The sequence below is a fragment of the Emydura macquarii genome, unplaced genomic scaffold (assembly GCF_026122565.2).
Source record: "Emydura macquarii macquarii isolate MOO-44397 ecotype Brisbane River unplaced genomic scaffold, CSIRO-AGI_Emac_v2 contig_1353, whole genome shotgun sequence".
NCBI lineage: Eukaryota > Metazoa > Chordata > Testudines > Chelidae > Emydura > Emydura macquarii.
The window spans coordinates 1,497,880-1,520,362 of NW_027131490.1; the positions used below are offsets into that span (position 1 = coordinate 1,497,880).

At 40.1% G+C, this 22,483-nt stretch overlaps 1 protein-coding gene across 2 annotated transcripts in view; it reads left to right on the forward strand.

Annotated features, from left to right (window-relative positions):
• The window catches only part of NWD2 (NACHT and WD repeat domain containing 2), a 116,216-nt gene that overhangs the window by 14,687 nt on the left and 79,046 nt on the right, over positions 1-22,483 (forward strand). The window contains exon 1 of one of the 2 annotated variants that reach the window (XR_010920440.1): positions 6,883-7,014. The exons of the other annotated variant lie outside the window; for it this stretch is intronic. The gene's annotated coding sequence lies outside the window, so the exon portion shown is untranslated. Of the gene's footprint in view, positions 1-6,882; positions 7,015-22,483 lie in introns of those variants that run through there. 2 annotated transcript variants of the gene reach the window in all.

The following is a 22,483-nucleotide window of genomic DNA, read 5'->3' on the forward strand; positions in this document are numbered from 1 at the left end:
GGTGGTAAAAATAGTTTCATTTATTGCTATTATATTAGTTAATTCAAAATAGTCATATGTAGGGAGGATAGCATGCTTTGACAATCTTTCCTTAACATAGGCACTGTTGTTCAAGACTGCTACTTCACCCCTTCTCTGGGATTTTAATTAAGGGAGGATCATAAAGGACAGAGTTAGAAGGCCAGATTTAATCATAGTTATACCAATGTAAATCTAGAATAACTCCACTGGGCGCAATACTGCTCAGACTTGTACATGTTTTATACCAGTGAAACTCCATTAACGTCAGAAGCTTTACTTTAGTCTGAGGGAGAGCAGAATATAGACCATCACCTAGAGAATACAGTCACCTTTAGGGATCAGATTGTGCCTGGCTGTTCCAAGCACTCCTGCGGGCTGGAAGCCTGGAAGACCAGGAAATGCAAGGACTGCCACTTGTTGACCTGATCCCTGCTTTGCCCTAAGTACCAGCCATTGGAATTGATCAAATATGCAAGGGAAATTTGCTCTTCTCTTGCATGCCTCTCTGCCTTTGTGAGGTGGAATTCCTCTCAGTTTCCCTTGTTTGGTGTGACTTTCTATCATCCCCAATGTGGTGCTGTGCCTGTATATCATGATGGAGTCTTATAACTTATGTGTAGATGTACCTAATAGCAAAGGGGAAAACGCCTGTCTTTATGATGACTATTGTATATTCTAATTCTCCATCTCTTGGCCACTAACTTTATGCTCTGCCATCCTTGCTTATTTTAATACCCAGATGTGGAGATACCATAGTGTGTGTTTGGTTTCAGTACAGCTATTTGGAAACACTAGTTGTGAAGTTATTCACTGGGGTCCCTGAATAGCAACTTTTCATGATAAGTTAGTATGAAGTGTGAGTTAGTGACTAGGTGTATTTGATTATTATACAGTAATTGCATTTACAATATGTGCAGTCCATATTTTGTAAAAACACAGAAGTAGAAATTCAGAAACACCTAAAAGGGCACAGTTAAACTTTGTGCCCAGGGTAATTGACCAATGGAAGCTTTGAGTGACTTTATGCATAAGTAATTCTCATTGATTTAGATATCATTGGACACTTTGATACTTTTAAATGATTCAGAGCCATCAAGGTGCTAGCCTCTGTAATCATGTGAACTTAGATTTAAAGTTTATGCATGTGGGACTACTCACAGACATAAAGTTATGCACCTGTGAAAGCATTTGCTGGATAGGGGCCTAAATTAAGACAGGACAAACCAAGCGAATGGGATAAACAGGAGGAAAGGAGAGGAGGAGGATGAGGGTAACAATAGTAAGTTCACATGAATACACAGACTAGTTGCTTGTTGGCTCTGAATGGCTTTAAATATTCATCCAGATCCTCAGATGGTGTAAATCTGGAATATACACCATTTGAGGATTGGGCCCATCGTGTTTTGGGTATGTTTTATTTCCCTCAGATCTATCCATCTTTAGGTGGCTGATTATGAGCCCAGTTGTGCAAATGCTTATGCTTGTAACTTTTTTCATGTCAGCAATCTCACTTGTGTTAGAAAGTTACACACACTAAAGTGTATTCGGGATCATGTCCCATATTAGGTCAAAAGGCAGGAACCCCAGAAACTACTTAACCCCATGGTTCCCAACCTTTTTGGCTCGAGGGCCACAGATATCATTTTTACAACCCTGAATGGCCACCAGTCTCTGCCACAGCCCCCCCTTCTTGCCCCCCACTGCAGCCAGATGGAAGGTGTTCAGCGAGGAGGCTGCTTCCTTGCTGATCTCTTGTCCCCCTGGCTGCAGCAGGGAAACTGCATGTGTTCTGTAGCCCCGTGCGCTCCACCTGGGTCCCTAGACAGTGGCTCCATTCTACTGCCAGGGAGACAGGAGATCAGTGCTCCTCTCCCTCTGGCTTCAGCAGGGACCTCAGCACCTAGGGACCCAGGCAGAGCGCTTTGCTCTCTGCTGGAGCCGGGGGAGGGGAGCACTGATCTCCCCTCCCTCTGGCTCCAGCAGGAACCACAGCACCTATGGACCCAGGCAGAGTGCTTCGCTGTGCTCCCTGCTACAGCCAGGAGGAGGGGAGCGCTGATCTCCATCTCCTTGGCTGCAGCAAGGAGCCTGCACCAGTCTTGTAGCCCAGTGGCAGCGTGCTCCACCTGAGTCCTTAGGCAGCGGCTCCCTTCTGCAGCCAGTGGGAGAGGAGTGGCAGGCCACTTTGAAAGACCCCTCAGGCCACAGGTTGGGAACCACTGACTTAACATACCATCAGCTTGCCACTAATTTGTTGTGGTTTTATATATAAATAATAAAGAAAGGTTCTTTAAGGTAAAATGTATAGACTCACAGGCAACTGTAATAAGGAAAACCCAGTAAGCAGTTAAATAAATGCTAAAAACCTAGCCTCCAGTTTCTGAGTAATATGTATCACAGCCTTTATCCTTAGCTGGGTAAATGGATAGTATGAAAATGAATAATAATGTTCCTTGTGGGGCTGATCATGTAATAATATTTCTGTTAATTTCTCACAGCTTATGTATGAGTGACTGGAGAAATCTATCAACTTTTGGGGAGACAATGCCAATAAAAAAACAAATACTTTTCCAATTGTAAAATCACTCCTCAAACATCTGCTGTTGTAAGATATTTTTTTAAAAATGTGTAAAGATTCATTTTTAGAATGTGTAAAGGACATTTTAAAGGGCTGGAATATAATATTGCCCAGAAAGGTGTCAAATCCCGCTCACTTTATTCACATTCAAATCCCATTAACTTCAATGGGAGTTTTATATGAGTAGGGTAAACTGATTCAGCCCAAGAAACAGCTCTTAAAAGCAACAAGTAGAGTAGATATCTTCAGGGAATGCACTGGGTGTGGGTTGGTTGTAAAAGAAAATCTTGATAAGAGTAATTACATCCAATTTATTAGATGTTATAATTCATCTTAGTCCATCAGTATATGAAAAGTGAGGTTAAACTAGTGGGTCTAGCTACATGAAAGGCCATTTTTCTGTGTGCTGATTAAAATGGAGCCAACCAATAGAGAAGTAAGGAGACAATAGTCTTGAAATTATGTTAATTTTTCATTCATAAGAATATTCCACAGCTGTTTATATATACTAGCCTGACAAATCTGGAGGATCATTATGACTGTTCCCGGGGCCATAGGGGTAAAGTGAGTGAGAGCTGCTCCCAGGTCTGGGTGGGCACAGAATGTATCCCTCAGAAAGGAGTAAAATTTAAATTCCTGTGCACACCCTGGGTTGGACCAAATTTACATATGGTATCAGTAGGTACAATTGTGTTAAAGTGAGTGGAGGCACATCTATTTACCCCAGGTCTAATTTGGCCCATAAAAAGCTGGTCAAAATTGTGTTGTGACTTACATTGTGATATAAGTTAGTTGGCGCAAAAAGATCAGAAAATGGGAATAGGAAGAATCAAGCATTTCCTGGTGTTCAAAATGAGTATAAACTGATTTAAATGAAGTGGAGCTTAAAGAGGATATATCTGGCCAAAACAGGAGTTCAGAGGATGTCCCAACAAGCCTATATTATTGTTGTGCAAATGCCCCCAGAGCAACTAATAAGAGAATGTACAACAGAGCAGCCCATGACATACCTTTAAAAACCATCTGCCCCACAACTGACATCCAGTGCAGTACCAGCAATGCACAGAGACCCACACAAGAATTGGAGTAAACTCCTGTTAAGCCCTCACAGGGTAAAATTGGGGAAACTGTTTAAAAAAAAAAAAAAAAAAAGAATAAAATCACCCATTTAATCTTCATACTCACAATAGGTTTGCCTCAGCTTCCACTAGCTACTCTTTTGTTTCAAGCTTCTGTCTATGATTCTGGCTCTTTGTTCAATACTTGTAGATTCTGAGGCAGAAAATCCCATTCCAAAAAATACACCAGCACAGGCCAGCAAATAAAAGCATGAATAATGTAAAGCTGGATGTAAAAAAATGCCTAAGTAAACATAATGCAGAATCTGCCTGCAATCAAATTCATTTTTAATGATGACTTTTAGTTTTCACATTTTCCATAATTAAGTCGTCTATAATTATATAGTGTGGTGCCTTCTCCTCTGCTGAAGTGATATTCCAATGCAATATCAATATCGCCTGCTAACTTGCACATATCCCATACTACACCTTGTGACAGAGAGAGCAATTTCCTGTAGTATTCTGGACAAACCTTATTGAATTAAGATTAAGTATTTTAGCAGTTCATTGTATTAAGAATGCAAAAGTTTATGTATTATTGTGGAATGGTATGTAACATCTATGAGGAGGAGATGTAGCTAATATAAACCCTGGAAAGTGTTATAGAGCTTCAAAGTACTCTTTGTAATAATGTTCTTGACAAACAAAAGTTAAATGGGATTCCTAGGACGTACCTGGGAGGAGGGGAATGCAAATTGCTCACCTCTGTATCCATCCTTTTGAAGCTGTGCCTTGAGGAGCAACCCATTGTGTGGCTGATTACTTATTCATGGTCTCTTCAAAGACCCAAAGCACATGACTCTCAGATTCATGGGTGTGCTGATTCTGAGCCAAATTGGTTACAAACTGGTAAGCACAGAAAACCTCTTGGGGCAGTTTGAAGGATTATTCACCAGTCAGAGCCCTTGTTGGCATTGGGGTGAGCTTTGGTAAGCTTACTGGCATGCCTGTAGATTCTATTATTGTTTTAATGTGTTTTCTCTGTAATGCTTTTAGCTTAAGAATAAATGTGCTTGCTTATATAGGGCTGTGTGGTAACTTAACTGTGGCAATGACATTGTTTACCATCTCTGAGGAGAAAAGTAAAGCAGGCCTGTTTAGGCAGTCTGGCCTTGCTGGGGAATAACAAGGGTGGGCGGGGAGCTGTCCAGTCCGGAAATACTCCAGATGTGGGGCAAGAGACACGTCTCCGCCCAAGAGGATGACAGCTGGGGAGTTGGAAGCCTAAAATTAGGTGCCTTTGCTAGTCTACAGAAGGGGAATACTCGTGCAGTTGCCCTGAACTGTGACACATCTTAACTACAGTTGTGACACAAATCAGAAAATATTTACAATGAAATGAACAGTAGAATAACAAAAAATTGAATGACCCTATTATGGGCTAGATTATGGCCAGATAGAAGAAGCTTCACACATACTCTCATAATCCCAGGCCAAGGGATAGACACGACTACAGTCCTTGGTAAGGACTGAAGGTATCTACTACTGGTGGTGGTACTAGAAACCCAAAAGAGGTTTGGGGCTTGACATCAGGTGGCCATCATCACCTTGTACATTGTCTAACAGAGCATAGCCAGCATGAAGGGAGCACATAGCACATTCTTTCAGAGGCTGTGGAAGCTCCCTCTCTAACGTGCTCCCCACCCAGAGGCATTCTGGTTGATTAAGCCACTATGCTCCTTGAGACTCCTGCTGCTGGCGTCTCATGCAAAGCCATTGAACTCAGTGGGGTCTTACCATTGACTTCAATGGGCTTTGGATTTGGATCCTGCTATATTATTTTTCTACACACCCTGCGTGATGTGGACTGTGATTTAACAATTCATCAGATTATCTCTGTGCATGCAGAATGTAATATTTAAGTTCAAATAAAGCTGACACAGAAGAGTTTAATGGAAAACTTGATTTAAAATACTTAAATACATAACTGTGATTTACTTCAAATGTAATGTACACTATGTACTGTCTTATATTCTGATTATATTATCATATATTACTGTATATACTATGTTCAGAATGTGATCATATTTATATATAACCAAAGTATATTGGGAAGCCAAAACTTGTAAAACCTTGGAGGAAGTTTTCAAAGGCAAACAGATGGGCATTAGGCATCCACCTCCCACTGGCTTTCAGTAGGTACCTAAACTGACGTTTGTCCCATTATAAATCTGTCCCCTATATATTTAGTAAACAAATGTACAAAAGATGTAAAGAAAATTCCAGATTGCATGTATTTTTAAATGCCACACTGCAAGAGTAATAATTAATGTTTGTATTATCATTATGAAAATGAAAAAGAGTTGGGGAAGGAAGCTACCATGACTCATTTTACAGATAGCAGCAGTACAGAAAGTCTTTTTAAAATATTAAGCTGTTTGGAAGAGATACTGTAATTGTCATGCTGAATTGAACTGGGTATTTCAGGGGTTGGAAACCCTTTAAGTATTATCTTCTCTATAGCACTCTATCACATTTAGTTAGTTGTAAGAAACAGTACTCAAGAATTTCATTGGCATCTGCTTCCTGAAAGTTGCAATTGGTTAATAAGTGTGTTATGAATTCTGGACTACCAGCTATCCAAAGATAGTTGAACCAACTAACATACTAGTTCTCTTAATACTGTGGCAGGCAGCCAACTTCTCCCTAGCGGGCCTCACACTTTGGTTGCTTGTAGTGGGTCAGGGCGTCTCTAGTCACCCCGTCTTCCCCGAGGAGGGGGTAGGGACCCGGGCCCACCCGCTCCTCCGAGTCCCAGCCCAGGGGCCCTATGAGAAGCAGCTAGGTGCTGCTGGCACCGTGTTCCCAACTGCACTTCTCTTCCCCTGGGCTAATTTTCCCCCTCCTTCTGGCTTCTTGAGCCTGGTACCTTTTTCCAGCCTGTTCCTCCACAGAATCTCAGCACTTTGGTCTGTTCCTCCTTGCAGCACAGCACAGCACAGCACAGCACAGCACAGCACAGCACAGCACTGCTCCCAGCTCATGCCCTGTCTGTTTGGGGCGGAGGGTTTTTATGGAGCACCTGGCTGGTTCCTAATTGCCCCCAGCTGCTCCTGATTGCCCCCTAACAACCCTCAGCTACACTGCAGGGAACAGAGCCCGGAGCATTCTGAGGCTTATATATCTGCCTTCAATCACTTTCCTACAGCCTTCTGCCTTTGCTATATCACAATACCTATAATCAGCTGGATGGGGTTAGCAATCAGAAGAAATTGGGCCGTGGGTAAAATAAGGAACAGCCAAAAAAATCCAGTTAAAATCGAAGTACCAACACCACCAAAAAAACCAAACCCCAAGGTATGTACTAAGCCTATAAAATTGACTTAGTTTTGGAACTTAGTTTGGAAAACATGTAAACAATAGCCCTGTGGATAGATCACACAATGTTCATAAAGAAAAAATTCACACAGATAATAAAAATTGGAAAAGGTTAGGGAGAAAGGAGGAAAGGTAAATCACTTGTTTGTGCATTTGTCATTGTTTTCCTTTCAAACATTACATAGTCCGTCGAAACAGGCCATTTTTGTCAATGATTTGGTCTTGCTTAATGATTTTTAGCTGAGACACCATCTGGAATCCCCTTTTCTGTATTTTACTGAGAAATACAGTACTGCAGTACCTACATGTGGACAGTTATAGATAACCAGAACTTGACTATAGATGTGTGAAGTAATTTTACTAATAGACTATTGTGCTTCTTTTGATTAGACAAGGCAAGTTTGAATTTCTGGCCCCCCTCCCCTCTCTCTTGCTGTCCTGGGCTTTTTGCCCTATTGCATCTGCTCCTTGTTGCCAGTGGCAATTAGATTCTTCATCTTTGATAATTATTTCTGCATTAGGTAAGTACTGTTCTTAAAGTGCAATGATGTAATTTAAAACCCATCTCAATTTAGTTTTAAAATTCAGCACTGTAAAGAAAACTGCTACTTGACTGCTGCGGATATACTGTCATGGTTACAGGGCTAGCTGCCTTTCTGTCCCCTTTCTGAGTGTGTGCCCCCTTTACCTCTCCGGGCTCAGGATTCTACGATTCTCCCACTTTTAGACTGGGCCTGGGCTACAATACTGCGTATCAACCATGCTTACCCAGCAGGTCCAATGGAGTTCAGTTGTCTATGGTTCTTCCCTTCTGGAGTCTCTGCCCGGTAGTATAGGGTAGCACACCAGCCTTCTTAACACAAAAGTATTGTTTAACAGTAGGAACAAAACATTTTAGAGAGAGGATTTTGAAACCACAACCAGCATACATGCATGTCTATCTAACCTAAAGTCTTACCATCCTCTGGTAACCGAGGCAGGCCAGACTTCTTCAGACACCCCAAAGGGTCCCTGTGTGTTAGTCTGTTCCTCCTGAATAACTCCCCTAAACAACTGCCCTCCTCTTGAAATAGTGCTCCTTTAAAACTCCCATACTCCTTTTTGATCTTCTTGTTCTCAAATGTTGGTCCTGCTCATCAAAAATAGTTCTGTAAATTGGCCAGAGCCAGGAGGTAGAATTTTCAAAGCTAAACAGTTTAAGCATTGTCTTTTAGCAACCTGTAAGTGTTTTCCCTAGGATGGCTTATCTTGACCCATTGTTTCCGTTCCTGCTTGTTTGTCCTTATAACCCCCTCATTAAAGAAAGCTAGCATATTTATTCATACAGTAAATATCCCAATAATCAGGTCAATATACAGTATTAATAAATTATTACAGAGCATTTTCACTTCTGTCACACTTAATACAAAGCATTTCCTAGAAAATTGCCAGCCTCTTCAGTGGGGACAAACTGCAGGAGAACAAAACCTCAGGGCAATAGGAACAGGAGAAAAAGGGGAAGCTGCTGTTCAGACTGAGCGAAGTCTATTAATTATGTTGGAGAGAGGCATGAACCACAATCCTGCATCTGAACATCTCTTTGGAGAAATTTAGGATCTGAATCTGAATTTCATGGGTAGCCCCAGGATTTGTAATGACAGAACCAAAACCAAACATTTCCAAGCTTAGGAAACATTCATATCTGGATCTCAATTTTCTGGAGTAGGCAACTCATTCAAGTGATGCTTATTTTGTGCATAAATGGAAATATGAAGTCTGTAGAGTTGTTGATCTAGTTCCTTTTATAAGATCTAAATTAAGTTTGGATGAAATCCTTGTGACCCATGTAAAAATCTATGGGAGTTTTTCCACTGACTTCATTGGGTTCAGGATTCATTGGGTCCAGGTACTGTAAATAGGCTTTGTAAAGCTGCTGGGGTCGTGTTTACTCTCCATCTCCACCTATGGTGCACCCATGCACTATGCTGGTTATTGCTATAGCCTTATGTGAGATTTTGGACCAATGGAATAATGTAGATTTTTAATATGAAGATAAAACGGTTTTCTAGCATGGAAAGAATAGTTCTATACAATCTTGGAAAAATTATGCATATTTTTTAAGATTTGAAACTACAGGAGTTCACAGGAACCTAATCCTGCCTCACAGGAGTGCTGTAAAAGTCAGTTAGTTAATGTCTGTATTGCTCTTAATGTCTTCTGAGAATGGTGCTGTTTTGGGGCATGTCTACACTACAAAGTTAAGTCGACCTATGTTAGATTGACTTACAGCTACTGTAGTAACTAATGGGGTTTTTCACGTCCATGCTACCCTCCTTCTGCTGGTGGTGCACGTTCTCATCAGGAGCGCTTCCACCAACTTGAGAGGGGCAGTGTGGGGGACTTAGAGCCCCGGCTCTCAGCTCCACATGGCGCTCCCTGCTGGGAGCCCAGCTGGCACCCAGGTGCTCAATTCCCCCGCCCAGCCTGGGGTGGCAGCCCAGGCTAGGAGCGGGAAGCTGGGACCCCAGGGGGCAGCCAGGCTAGAAGCAGGGAGCCAGGCTCTAGCTGGAGCCCCCTCTTGTCCCGGGGTGATAGCCCAAGTTGTGAGCCAGGCATGGGGTGTCAGAGCAGGGAGCCTACCAGCCTTCATTGTCAATTTCATGGCTCCAGCACCCAGCTGTGAAATTGACAAGAATGATAGCCAACAGTCCATGTAAGGACTCTGCCTCACCTTAACTACACCGACATAAGCCCTACACCTCTCGTGGAAGTGGAGTTATGATGTCAGTATAGTAGGGCACTTACATCAGTGGGAGCAAGGCTGTAATGTGTGTACAGTGACATAATTAGGTCAACGGAAGATGTGTTACATCGACCTAACTGTAGTGTAGACCAGGCCTAAGTGTAAAGGATCATTATATTATTTATTTGGATTTCTTGAATGTGATGTGGATCATAATGGAGTTTTTCTCAGCAATGGACAATTTCCTTTTAGCATCTTTTCATGCAATTCATTCATTTCAGCAATAAGTACCTGGTAACAACTGTGTTTTTTCTTTTGTAGCTGTTAACTATCATGTACACAATATTGTATGCATGATTTTTATGTTACCTTATGTTCATTTTCACTTATTTTTATGTGGTGCCTCTGTGCTTTGTGCCTGCTCACACTAGCAACTAAAGTATCTATTTCTTTTGCTTCCACTACTTTGATATACAGCTTAGTTGGGAGACAAAATGTCTGAGATACCCTGTGGTTTTATCGATTGTCACGGATTCAGTGCCCCTAGTGGTTCAGTAACATGTCCTGGTTATTTTCTCTTTGTTCTAATAGTGCCAGAAAAACGGCTAGAATGGCCAGAATACACATGAAATAATAGTTAAAATATTTTCCATTTTTTTATTTTCTCCCCCAGATTTCTAAGTGTAATGCCTTAACTTTTTTGAAGTATGAATTAATATAGTCAAATTTAATTTCAGTGGGATTATTTGCATACATTTGCTTGATAGCTTAGTATTGGTCCTGATTATAATTCTTATGTTGGGTTTTTTTTTGTTTTTTTGTTTGTTTGGTTTTTTTTGCACAGATCACCCAGGAAACCTACTCTAGGTACAATAAGAATATGGTATTTCAAATTAATTTTGATTACAGTAACAATTCTTGTCATTGTGGGCTCTGCTGTTTGCTTGTGTTTAGCTGTAATGAGCTTTGGTCTTCTATAGAAGTAATTTTCAGACTTAATTTTGGTGTCTGTAATGTGCTTTTGTCTACAATTTCTTCCTTCACATCATTTAATTGTATGACAATAATTGTTCGTAAATTATCTTTTCAGGAGCTTTCACTTGTCTGCTTTATCAAATGAAAGAGAATTGTCTTTTTACTGAATTAATCTACTTCTGTAGTTTACAGAAGGTGAAATTCATCTCACTGCAGAGATTGTGCTCATGATCCTCCATCCTGCAAAACATCCACACTGCTTATGTACACTCCTTGCCCCCAAACCTATGCATAGGGGACGTGAGGGGTAGTAGCTGAGGCAATGAAGTTGCAATCTAGAGGCTGCCTGCAGGTTTTGGGAAGTGGATTCTATGTCACCCTAACTCTTAACAAAGCTCATGCAGGAAGGAATTTTCCCTCGGGTCAGATTGGCAGAGACCCTGGCATGGGGGGCATTGCTTTCCTCTGCTGCATGGGACCTGGGTCACTTACAGTTTTAAATTAATGTAAATGGTTAATTCTCTGTAACTTTAAGTCTTTAAATCATGATATAAGGATCTATTACAAGAGTGGGTGGGTGAGGTTCTGTGGCCTGCAATGTGCAGGTCATATTAGATGATCATGATGGTCCCTTCTGACCTTAAAGTCTATGAGTGAATTTAACCCTGAAAGATTAATGCATTAAAATGATCTGATGTTAGTATATAAGCACAATACAGAGGATAAAATTCTGCCGTATGATACTCACATGCCACACCCACTGGCTTTAATGGGAGTTGTTTGCATGTATCTGAGGGCAGAATTACTTGATCCAAAGCCCATTGAGGTAAATGGAAAAAACAGCTGTTGATTTCAGTGGGCTTATATGGTGCAAGTTTAGGGCCTAGTCTAAACCCCACTGAAGTCATCGGGAGTCTTTCCATTGGCTTCAACAGGTTTTGGATTAGGCCTGAAACTCGTACCGTATACAATATTACTCTTTGGAATAAAAACTGTGCGTTTTCAGAAAACAAATTATATTTTAAATTGGGAACACAGAAGCCTTCAGTATACATGGATCAAGTAATTATTTATTTTGAAATTCTGTTCTCCACTCTGTCCCACTAGTTTTATGCTGGTATATCTCCTAAAATACACAGTTCTGTATTTTCACACCTTGCTTCACCATATACAGTACCACCCTATTTTCCATTGTGTGTGAGAGAGATGGCTAATAATATTGATGTCTAATGAGAAATAAAACTTACTACATTTAAACCTTTCTATTTGCACAATTTATAGTAGGGAATTTAAATTAATATTTTTAAGAAACAATGTCTACATTTTAAAGTTTGTTCATAGTTTTAAATGGTGTTATTCTTTGGTCTTGGAGACGAGGTAAAGTTGACTGGTACAAATAGAATTGTTGGGCTTACAAGTAAGACCTGACTTTTGAATGCTATGTTAGGTTGTCAATGTGGTTTTTGCTTAATGTTTTGAAGTGACATACATTTATAGCTATACTCTATCATTGAATTGTCTTGCAAACAACTCACAAAACACTTTTGGGAGAAACTTCTCAGAGCTGTATATTATTGTCGCCATATGAGTCTCTTTAACTTTAATGACAGTCTTGTGGCTAAAATAGGGGTTAACACTTGAAATTTCAGGGATTAAATCTGACAAGTATACTACTAAACAAAACAATATCTTAATTGTTTTTCCCTACACACAAGTGCCCTAGTAAAATGTAATCATATAAAGAAAAGAAACCTTTACATTTAAAGTGTTTTCATCTTGTCCCATCTTGCCCCTTCAAAATGCTTTGTTCTGAAACTGGTCACAGAATGAGGCAGCTAAGAACAAGCTTGAGTAGCCAGGCTTTCACTGAGTAGCCAGGTGTTTTTACCTTTTTCATATGGAAGGGCCTAAGCAGGGAAGCCTTAGCCCTAGAGACTTAAGAATTGCAAAAGCCATCATTCTCAGCGTGCGTTTGCCCCAAGGATGCTCTGGAGCCCAAGGGAATTTGGGCTGCCCTAGCTTTTTTTAGTGACTGATCATTGTTGGGTGTATTCATTTTGTTTATGGGTATGTCTTTACTAATGGTGGCAAATTCACCACTGTCAGATCGATCTATCTGGATTGATTGAGTGGTCAGTGAAGACCCGCTCAATTGATCCGGAAGTCAATTCAATTAAACCGCCTCCTGAAAAGGCATAGTGCTGCGTCGACGGGAACGCATTTCCCGTCAGCCCAGCACAGTGGAGACAGCGCGCTAAAGGGAATTTATGAAGTTGACGGAAGTTACACAAGCTACTCTGCAGTGCTTGCCAGAGGGGGAACATTTTGCCCTAAATCTTTAAATTTCACAGACTTGAAGGTTATTTTTATGATGCATCTGTCTGAATTCAGGGACATAAGCGTGTTCCACCTTTATGGCGAGGCTACTCATTCAGAAACAATATAATTACCAGAGGGCCTCACTAATTCAGAAGGAAGTAAATGAAACTCAGAGTGGCCTTTGGATCATTCTTCATCACCATTAGGTGTCCCGTTTAAGTTTCTTACAGAAGTTTTTATATTGATCCTGCTACTATAAAGGCATTGATGTAGTAAACTTATACTTCTGTAAGGCATTTGACTTGTTACTGGATGACATTTTGATTAAAAAACTAGAATGATACGAAATTAACATGGCACACATTAAATTGATTAAAAATTGGCAGGACTGAGAAGTTTCAAAATGTAATTGTAAACAGGGAATTGTCATTAAGTGGGTGTGTTTCCCATGGGGTCTCGCAGGGATCAGTTCTTTGCCCTACTCTATTTAACATTTTTATCAATGACCTGGGAAAAAACAAAATCATCGCTGATAAATTTTGCAAATGATACAAAAATTGGTAAATAATGAAGAGGCCAGGTCACTGATTCAGAGCGATCTGGATCGTTTAAACTGGGTACAAGCAAAGAGTATGTGTTTTAAAATGGCTAAATGTATACATCTAGGAAGAAAGAATGTAGGCCGTATCTACAAGATGGGGGAAGCAGTGACTCTGAAAAAGATTTGGGGGTTTTGATGGATAATCAGTTGAACATGAGCTCCCAGTGTGACACTGTGGCCAAAAGAGCTAATGTGATTCTGGGATGTGTAAACGGGAAACTCGAGCAGGAGTAGAAAGGTTATTTTATCTCTATATTTGACATTGATGTGTCCGCTGCTGGAATATTGTCCAATTCTGGTGACCACAATTCAAGAAGGATGTTGATAAATTTGAAAGGGAGCCACAAGAATGATTAAAGGATTAGAAAACATGTCTTATAGTGATAAACTTCAAAGAGCTCCATCTATTGAGTTTAACAAAGAGAAGGTTAAGGGGTGACTTGATTATGGTCTGTCCGTATCTATAAGGGGTACAAATATTGGTACCCCTTCAATCTAGCAGAAAAAGGTATAACACAATCCAGTTGCTGGAAGTTGGAGCTAGACAAAATCAGACTAGACATGGGCAGAAGTGTTTAATGATGAGAATAATTAACCATTGGAACAATTTATCAAGGGTCATAGTGGACTTTCCATCATTGGCAATTTTAAGATTGGATGTTTTTCTGAAAGATATGTTCTAGGGATTATTTTAGGGAAGTTTTATGGTCTGTGTTATACAGGAGGTTAGACTAGATGACCACAATGGTACCGTCTGGCCTTGAAATCTATGAAAAACCCTTAGAATACTTCAGTATTTTGGTAATCCGTTAAGTGACCTTCTATATATTATTCTTTACCTAATTCATACTTGTGTATTGTAGTTTAATTAATTAATGATCCACAGTTTATGCAAGGTCTAATATGCGTTCCTTGATAGAGGGCTACTACAGACCTGGAAGAGGATGGTGCTGGTTTGGAAGGGAACATGTCAGGTGTAATGATCTTTGCATTCAAACAACAAACCAATGAATGAGAAAGGAATAAAACTTTTAACAAAACAAACTAGAGAGCTTCTGTAGTGAATTGCTGTACACAGCTACACTGTGTTCTCAATTCCAGCTTGCATGGCACATCTCTAAATTCATATTACTGTCCCTTATGAAGGAGCATCTCTAAATTATAATCTTCCACAAACATATCTCTACATCTTTCCTCTTAACCCTCTCCCCCAATATGCTCTTACATACATCTATATAAACAGCTAACAACTCTCTAAGAACACATACATTAAATTCTCAACACATCTAGTACATTTCTATAAACCAATGTGTCAAATATCTAGAGAGGGGAGTTTACTAGCACATCACTCTGGAGTGAGTCTTCACCACTAACTTTCCTTAAATACCCCTTCTCCAGACAGGCTAGCAAGTCTGAGTCTTTCAGGATGTTTAATCTCCCTCTCTGATCTTCTCAATATCAGCCTTTCTTTAGAGTCTGAGTTGTTCTTGTGTTCCTTGACAATTTCTCTTTTGTCTGTTGATAATAAATGATCAGTCAGTTTGGAAAACGCCAGAATCCATCGACTGTCAGTGTTTTGGAACTTCCTGGGATTACTCTTAGATCCCATCAGTTATGTGGAAATGTGTCCCCCCTGGTCTGTCTGGACTACATAAGACTTTGAATGCAGATATTCTTTAATGGAACCCTTTTGGCCCCAAGCATTAGAGGTCTGAATCCTCAAGAACACTCTATCACCTGGGTTAAGAGATGAGAAATCACATGCCCTTTTGTCAAGATAATATTTCTGCTTCCATGTCTGATTTTCTTTCATCTTCCATATGGTTTCATTGTTATAAGATTTTAGCAAGTTATCAATGATTGGTAAATTAGATCTGGTCCTTCTTCCCATTAACAGCTGATCTGGAGAAGACCCATTCTCTGGAGGTTTACTTGGGTAAACCAAAAAGCTTTATACAGATCCCCCCCACTGTCAGATTTTTTTCATAAGTTTCTTTACTGTCCACTTAGATCTTTCCATAAATCCACTTGATTGATGTTTTGTGATGAAAATTCCAATCAATGGCAAATTGCCTAAAATCTGCACTCGAAAATTGCAGCCCCATGATTGTTTCATCTGGAGTTCCAGGTCTGGAGAAGATTCCCTTCATGTCAGCTATCAACAGACTTAGTGATTTCTGTATAATCTGTGACTATTAAATAATCCTTTGATTACCACGTAAATAAATCAGTGCCTAACGTCTCATAAAGCCCTTTGTAGAGTTGGATGAGGTCTGAGCAGCTCTGCCTGCTAGAATGGCTAGTATTTCAAGCATGAAAAGCAGCTTCCTACCACATTAGTAATGTCATGATTGGTCTGTGGCCAATACAGCACCTTTTGTACTTGTTTGCACTTCTCAATTCCTAAATGAGCCTCCTTGATCTTCTGTAGAATTTTTTTCGGCTGCTCTTTGGAATTACAATCTTACTGCCCTTGCAAATCACCCCATCTATCATAGTAAGTTCATGTCTGCAGTAGTCTCTTATACTTGGACTGCAACTGCTTATTTCTTGAGGCCACCCTTGACTTATCACTTCTTTAAAGATCCCCAACTATTCATCTTTCTCTGTTTCCTCTCTTATTTGTTGCAATTTCCTGTTAGCTACCTAAAATGACTTTACAGTAAGATCTACAGACGCTAGTTCTAAAATCTTCTCTGCTTTCATAGTGGGAACCATTGCTCTGGAAAGTGCATCTGCAGTGAACATGAATTTACATGTGTAGGTCACAACCAAATCATGCTTTTGCAGCTTTGCCATCATTCTTTGAATACTTAAGGTACAGTCATTTAGCTGTTTGCTAAATAACGTTATCAGGGCTTGCGGTCCATTTTAACTTCTACTTCCTAGTCATAAATATACTAATTGAAACTCTCACAGGGCAACAATATTCCTAAAAGTTCCTTCTCAATCTGTGCTTATCTGGTTTCTGCCTCAGTCAGTGATTTGGATGCGTATGCCACTGGTTGCCAACAATTCTCATGCTTCTGTAAAATCACTGCACCTAACCCAGATTGTGATGCATCCGCTGAAATCTTTACAGGTCTTCCTGGTGCATAGAACTTCAAAACTGGTTCTTGTATCAGTTGTTCTTTTAAACCGTCCCAGGATTCCTCCTATTTTGCACCCCAACACCATTCATTTTTATTCCCTAGGTGTTTCCTCAGAGCCGCTGCTTTGGTAGATTAGAATGAATTAGGTTTGAATTTTCCAAGATAACATAACCATTCCTAGGAACCACTGGACATTTTTCTTTGACTGGGGACATGGCATCATCTCAGTGGCTGAAATCTTCCTCTTACCAGGTTTTGCACCTTTGTCAGAAATCCTGTCCCCAACAAAGTCAGTTCTTTAACCTCTAAAATACTTTTCTCCCTATTTAGTTGAGATTTGCAGTTCTAATTGCATCCAGGACTTCCCATAGTCTACAATCATGCTCTTCTTTTATGTTGTCACAGATGATGATGTCATCCATTGAGGTGTCAAGACCATTAATATGTTCATAGATAATATGTATTATTTTGTGGTACATTTCTGATGCTGAAACTCTGCCAAAGAATAAGTGTAAGAATCTGTATCTTCCAAATGGGATACTAAATGTGCACAGATTCAAGTTTTCTTCAGTTAATTTTAGCTGCCAAAATCCTGAGGATGCATCCAATTTACTGAAATATTGTGCATTTGCAAATCGAGCCATAATCTCTTCTCTGTTTGGTAGTCCGAAACGTTCTCTTTTGATAGCCTTGTTGAGGTCTCTCAGATCTAAGCATATGTATAGTTGCCCATTACTTTTCTCCACAATGACTAGAGAGCTCACCCATTCTGTTGGCTCTTCAGTTTTTGTATTACTTGCATTGCTTCCATTCTTGCACGCTCAGCCTTGCTTTTATCATGGAGTGCAAATGGCATCTTTCTATATGGATGGATAACTGGAAGGACCTGCTTGTTTATCTGGATTCTATGTTCACCCTGCAAGCAACCTAATCCACAGATCTTCTAGATATTATCAAAAGAATATAACCAGGTTCAGTATGATCTTGTAGTGAGAGCACTTATTTCCCAGACTGAGTTTGTCACATGCAGACGGGCCTAAAGTTGGCATCACCTTCTTTGGCACTAGAATGAATAGGAGCCCATACACTGTGTTTTTATGGTTGATTCTAGCTGTGCACCTCCCCTTCACTGGTATGTTTGTTCCTGAATAACCAGTTACTTTTATTTTTCTTGGTCCCAGTTTTGGGTCTCTTATATTTTCAGTCTCTCATAATCGTGTTCAGACAGAATATTAACCTGAACTTCTGTGTCCAGTTTCAATGAAATAATTGTTTCATTCACTTTCATAGGTGGTATCCGTCCTTCACATCAGGCTTGCTTGATTCCCAGTACGTCTATGAAAAACTCCTTAACCGGGTTGTCTTCAGATGAATGCACTTGACTTTTCTGCATTTGGGATCTGCAGCATTTTGCAAAATGATGATTTTTCCCACATTTATGACAGAATTTCCCAAAGGCAACACATGGTTTGAGGCCAGGCTGTGGATCCACACCTTCCACATAACCATCTGTACCCAATCTTCCCCAATCGTGGTTCTCATAGTGAGTGGTTTCACTTTTTGATTTGACCTATTCTGGCTATATTCTTTTGTACCTAGTACATGGATAACCCCTTCTGGTGAACTCAGCTCTTTGGCTTGTGCTTTCACAAACATCTCTACAGCAGGAAGGCTGGGGAGTGAGCTGGTACACTGTGTCTCCTGAACAACTTACTTCAAATGGTCTTTCGTGGAGCTTCAGTTGCTAATTCCAGTTGCACCCTGATCACAGAAACCCCAAGGGAGGGAGATGGCAGCAACACAGCCTGCCCTCCTTCAATGTGAATTTCTTCAGAGGCTGAAAGGTCCAGGGTAGCTCAGAGACACATAATTTTCATCTCTATGTGCCAGTTTCTGTGAATCTAGCCTGATTTGTAAAGTGCTTTGAGATTCTCAGATGAAAGGCACTATAGAAATGCAAATTGCTATTATTATTATGGTATTATATGCAGAGACAAGGCTTCCATAATATTTAAGGTTTGAGAACATTATTTTCCTATTAATATTCAAAAGCTTTTAGTAACATGAGTAATACAAAGTGATAATGTGCTAAAATGTGGTGAAAGCCTGCTGCTTAGTAGGAGTAATTTGGTTGCTGAATAGTCTTAGGTGATGCGAGCATCTTATTGTTATCAGGTTCGGCAGTATTGCTACTAAGTAAAGTTCAGTATTCTTTTCACCACATACTATATATTTCTAGCAGAGTCTCACTGCAGTGAACAGAGAACTTGTACAGATGGTGAAATAAAATGCACGTTATAGTATTGTAGAGCATAAAAATAGTCTCTGTGCCAAACATCTGTGCTACCTAATCTAACAAAGCTATGTTTTTATACCGTGTTCTTCGGTGTGGTGTCTGAATGGATATGCATTTAGGGCTAGATCAGTAGAGCTGCTCTTTGCACATCCAAGGGCAAAGGTGTCAGCAAAAGATTCCCTTCTCCCCTCCACCTTCCATATGACTGCATAAGAGCATCTAACAATAACAATGCCTGCACTCCCTGTGTGCAAAAGAGCACAAGTCCTGATTACATGGGGGAGTAACTAGAAAAAGAAGCTATAGAAGAGGCAGGGCCAAAGCCCCACCACCCTTCTGCGCTTGCCCATGGAGCAGGGCTGGCACACCAAGGATAGGAAGAGAGAAGTCTGCTGCATCCATTATGATGGAGCAGGTTGCTCACGCCTTTTGCACAAGGAACAGCCCTCCAGGAAATGATCAGCGTTAATGCTGCGGATGGCTCTGGACTTTCAGTGTGACCCTACATAACATCCATTTGTGTGGTGGCCTCAGCAGTTGCAAGGGCTGCTTTTTTTTCTCTCTTGGTTCCTCCAGGTTTAGCTGCTTGTGTGTTATAAGTGTTGTCAGCTGTGTCAGTCAACAGCTTTCCCGCTGGTCTCTGCAAGCTGGGTAGCACAACACTCCTGTCCAGTCAGTCACATTGCTACGGCCCATGCCGCTGTGGCTGAGACGTTCACCTAGTTCAGGGCCTTAACTTGCATTATACATATGTAAGGATTATCTGCAGGAGTAGCAGTTACATGAATAGACTGTTAAACGTAAATGCTCTGCACGTTTGAATACCTGTTTGGATTTGTAAATAATTTGTGAAATTAACTTCTACAAACTTTGTCATCTCCACAGCTGAATTTGGGCCAGTGTGGCTGTGCTTGTGTGTCTCAGGGAACAGAGAATAGTTGTGTGGGCAGGATTGTTATGGCAGAAGTGCTAGTGATTGCAAAGAGTTGATTGCCTACAATTTTCCATTTAAACTCCCTGTTTTCATTTGTTTATACCTTTCTGAAACTTTCTTCTATTGGACAGAACTTTTCCATGTCTGGTCTTAGTCAGAATGTGAATTGTTTTGACAAGTTTGGGCCAATATGATTAACTCATTTTCAAATAGAAGAAAGTAAAATATACTCTTCCCATTAGATATAGATTTTTTAAAAGTACTAACAAAACAGCTTGGGTTCAAAAGTTAAAATTTGGCATGCAAATAGACCACTCTGAGAAATGGTACTCTTGATTATTCTGATGAAAACTGGCTGTGATTTGACTTATCTATGACCCTTCAAAAAATCTCATGTCACATGAACTTTAATTATTAAACAGTGATCACCTATCATTTGGCAGGCATGTGAACGTGACTAATTTAGCTGCATCATCAAAAATTTACTGACGGTTTACTCATCAAATGAGGCATGGTTCTATGAGCATTTTGCAGCATTCAATATGCATTATCCTCTAACGTGAGCATCAGAAGCTCTGCTTTGTACACTGCGAAGCAAAAGGCCTGTTATTTTGATCCACAGCGCATTGAAGTCAGCGGGGGTCTTTCCACTGACTACAGTGGGCTTTGGTTCAGGCCCTGAATGAGGCAGGGCATTTTGTAATGATGCAAGGTGCACACTCAGGAAAGCAGTGATCTTCAGGAGTTGCTGCTCCTGGGTAATCTGTTCATTCAGTGAGGCTGTCTGACACAAGACTGGGCTTTCTGCTGGTTTGATATCTGTATCAGCCCTGAATTTTTAAAAAGTCTTAACTCATCCTCCAATTTTGCAGATAAACTGTGGGCACAAAATTGAATCATGGGCTCCAAAGCTACCGTTTGGATTTCAGAGTATCTGATTAACTTCAGGGTAAAAAAACTTGTGTGCTATTGCCACTGCTTCATTCTGGCAGCCAGAAGAGTGTAATTGAAGTCATCTCTTCATCTGCCGCAGCCTGTAAGTTAAAATTTGCCTGTTTGTGACATTCCTGTTTTTAGGAACTGCCAACCTCACAGATTTTCTGTTGGTATGAATCAGGTTAGATTTTATTTAATTAAACCAGTTTTTCTGTCATCCATCCTAATTACTCTATTCCATCTTAATTACATGCCATTCCATTTCCAGAAAGACAAGTAATAAAAATACAGGAATTCTTAATCGTTCATTAATACAAGTACCAGAGCTTCTGAATCAGTGAGGCCCTATGGTAATTATGTTGTTTCTGAATAAGTAGCCTCACCATAAAGGTGGAACAAGCTTATGTCTTTAGTTTCAGACAGATGCATCATAAAAATAACCTGCAAGTCTATGAAACTTAAAGATTTAAGGCAAAATGTTCCCCTCAAATCTGCAAGTATTGCAGGATCTCCAACTGTTACAGCCACATGGGCATCCAACGCCCACTAAGATCATCTAGGAATGACATGCATGCAGAAATCACAAAATAAACAAGGGCTTCTATTCCCAGTCCCATAAGGACAGTGTAAATTAATCAAATAAGAGTTAAAATTAACAGAATTCCAGTTAAACAAGTGTGTTATCTTTTTCCATTAAGATTTCTAGGTGGGAGTTAAAAATGCAGGGAACCTTGTTCCAATACTAGACCAGAATTCCAGTTAGACAAATGCTTTAGCTCTATTTGATTTGTAGGGAGTTAAAAAAATGTAGAGCTGTTCTGTATGCTGAGTGGGGTTTATTTATTTTTCTGAAGTAGATTCTACAACCGTCATCACTTTGAGGACTACTTAATTTCAGAAGTAGTGCCACTGAAACCAATGGGACTACTCCAAATAAGGTACTACATAACCTGAATATGGGTGGCAGAATTGTACTCTCTATTTTTTATTCCCCAGACCAAATATGATCATGATTCACTCCATATTTTTGCCCTTCAGTGGATCTTTACTTCTGTTCCTCGTTCTAGCTTTCCAATAAAGAGAATATTTTGTCTGCTATGATATTGGTCATTTTAGTAATTGTGGATTACATTAGCCAATTAAAATGCTTTTCTGAAAACTCATGTCCCAACAGCCAGTCACTTGCTTGTAAGAGACAATGCTATTTTTACTATAAATATCACACTGTGGAAAACAGACAGATCATTTGTCTGGTTCAGGATTCTCCATTGAGCAATGTGTAGGGCTTCTGAATTTTCAGTGAAATATATTCTTCACAGTCACTAAGACACTTGATGCTACTACACGTATGTATTTTTGTAGTCAGATAACAGTTGATGGCTAGCCAACATCTAAATGTTTTTCTTAAGGAAACACTGCATTTCTGAAGAATATGACACTTCCTATTTTTAGTAGACTATTTCACACCAAAATTATCCTAGCTCAAAGCAAAAAGACAGAATATTTCATCCTGGATCAGTGACATATTTGAAGTCCAGTATTTCAATGGCTGCTATAAGTGTAGAAACAGACA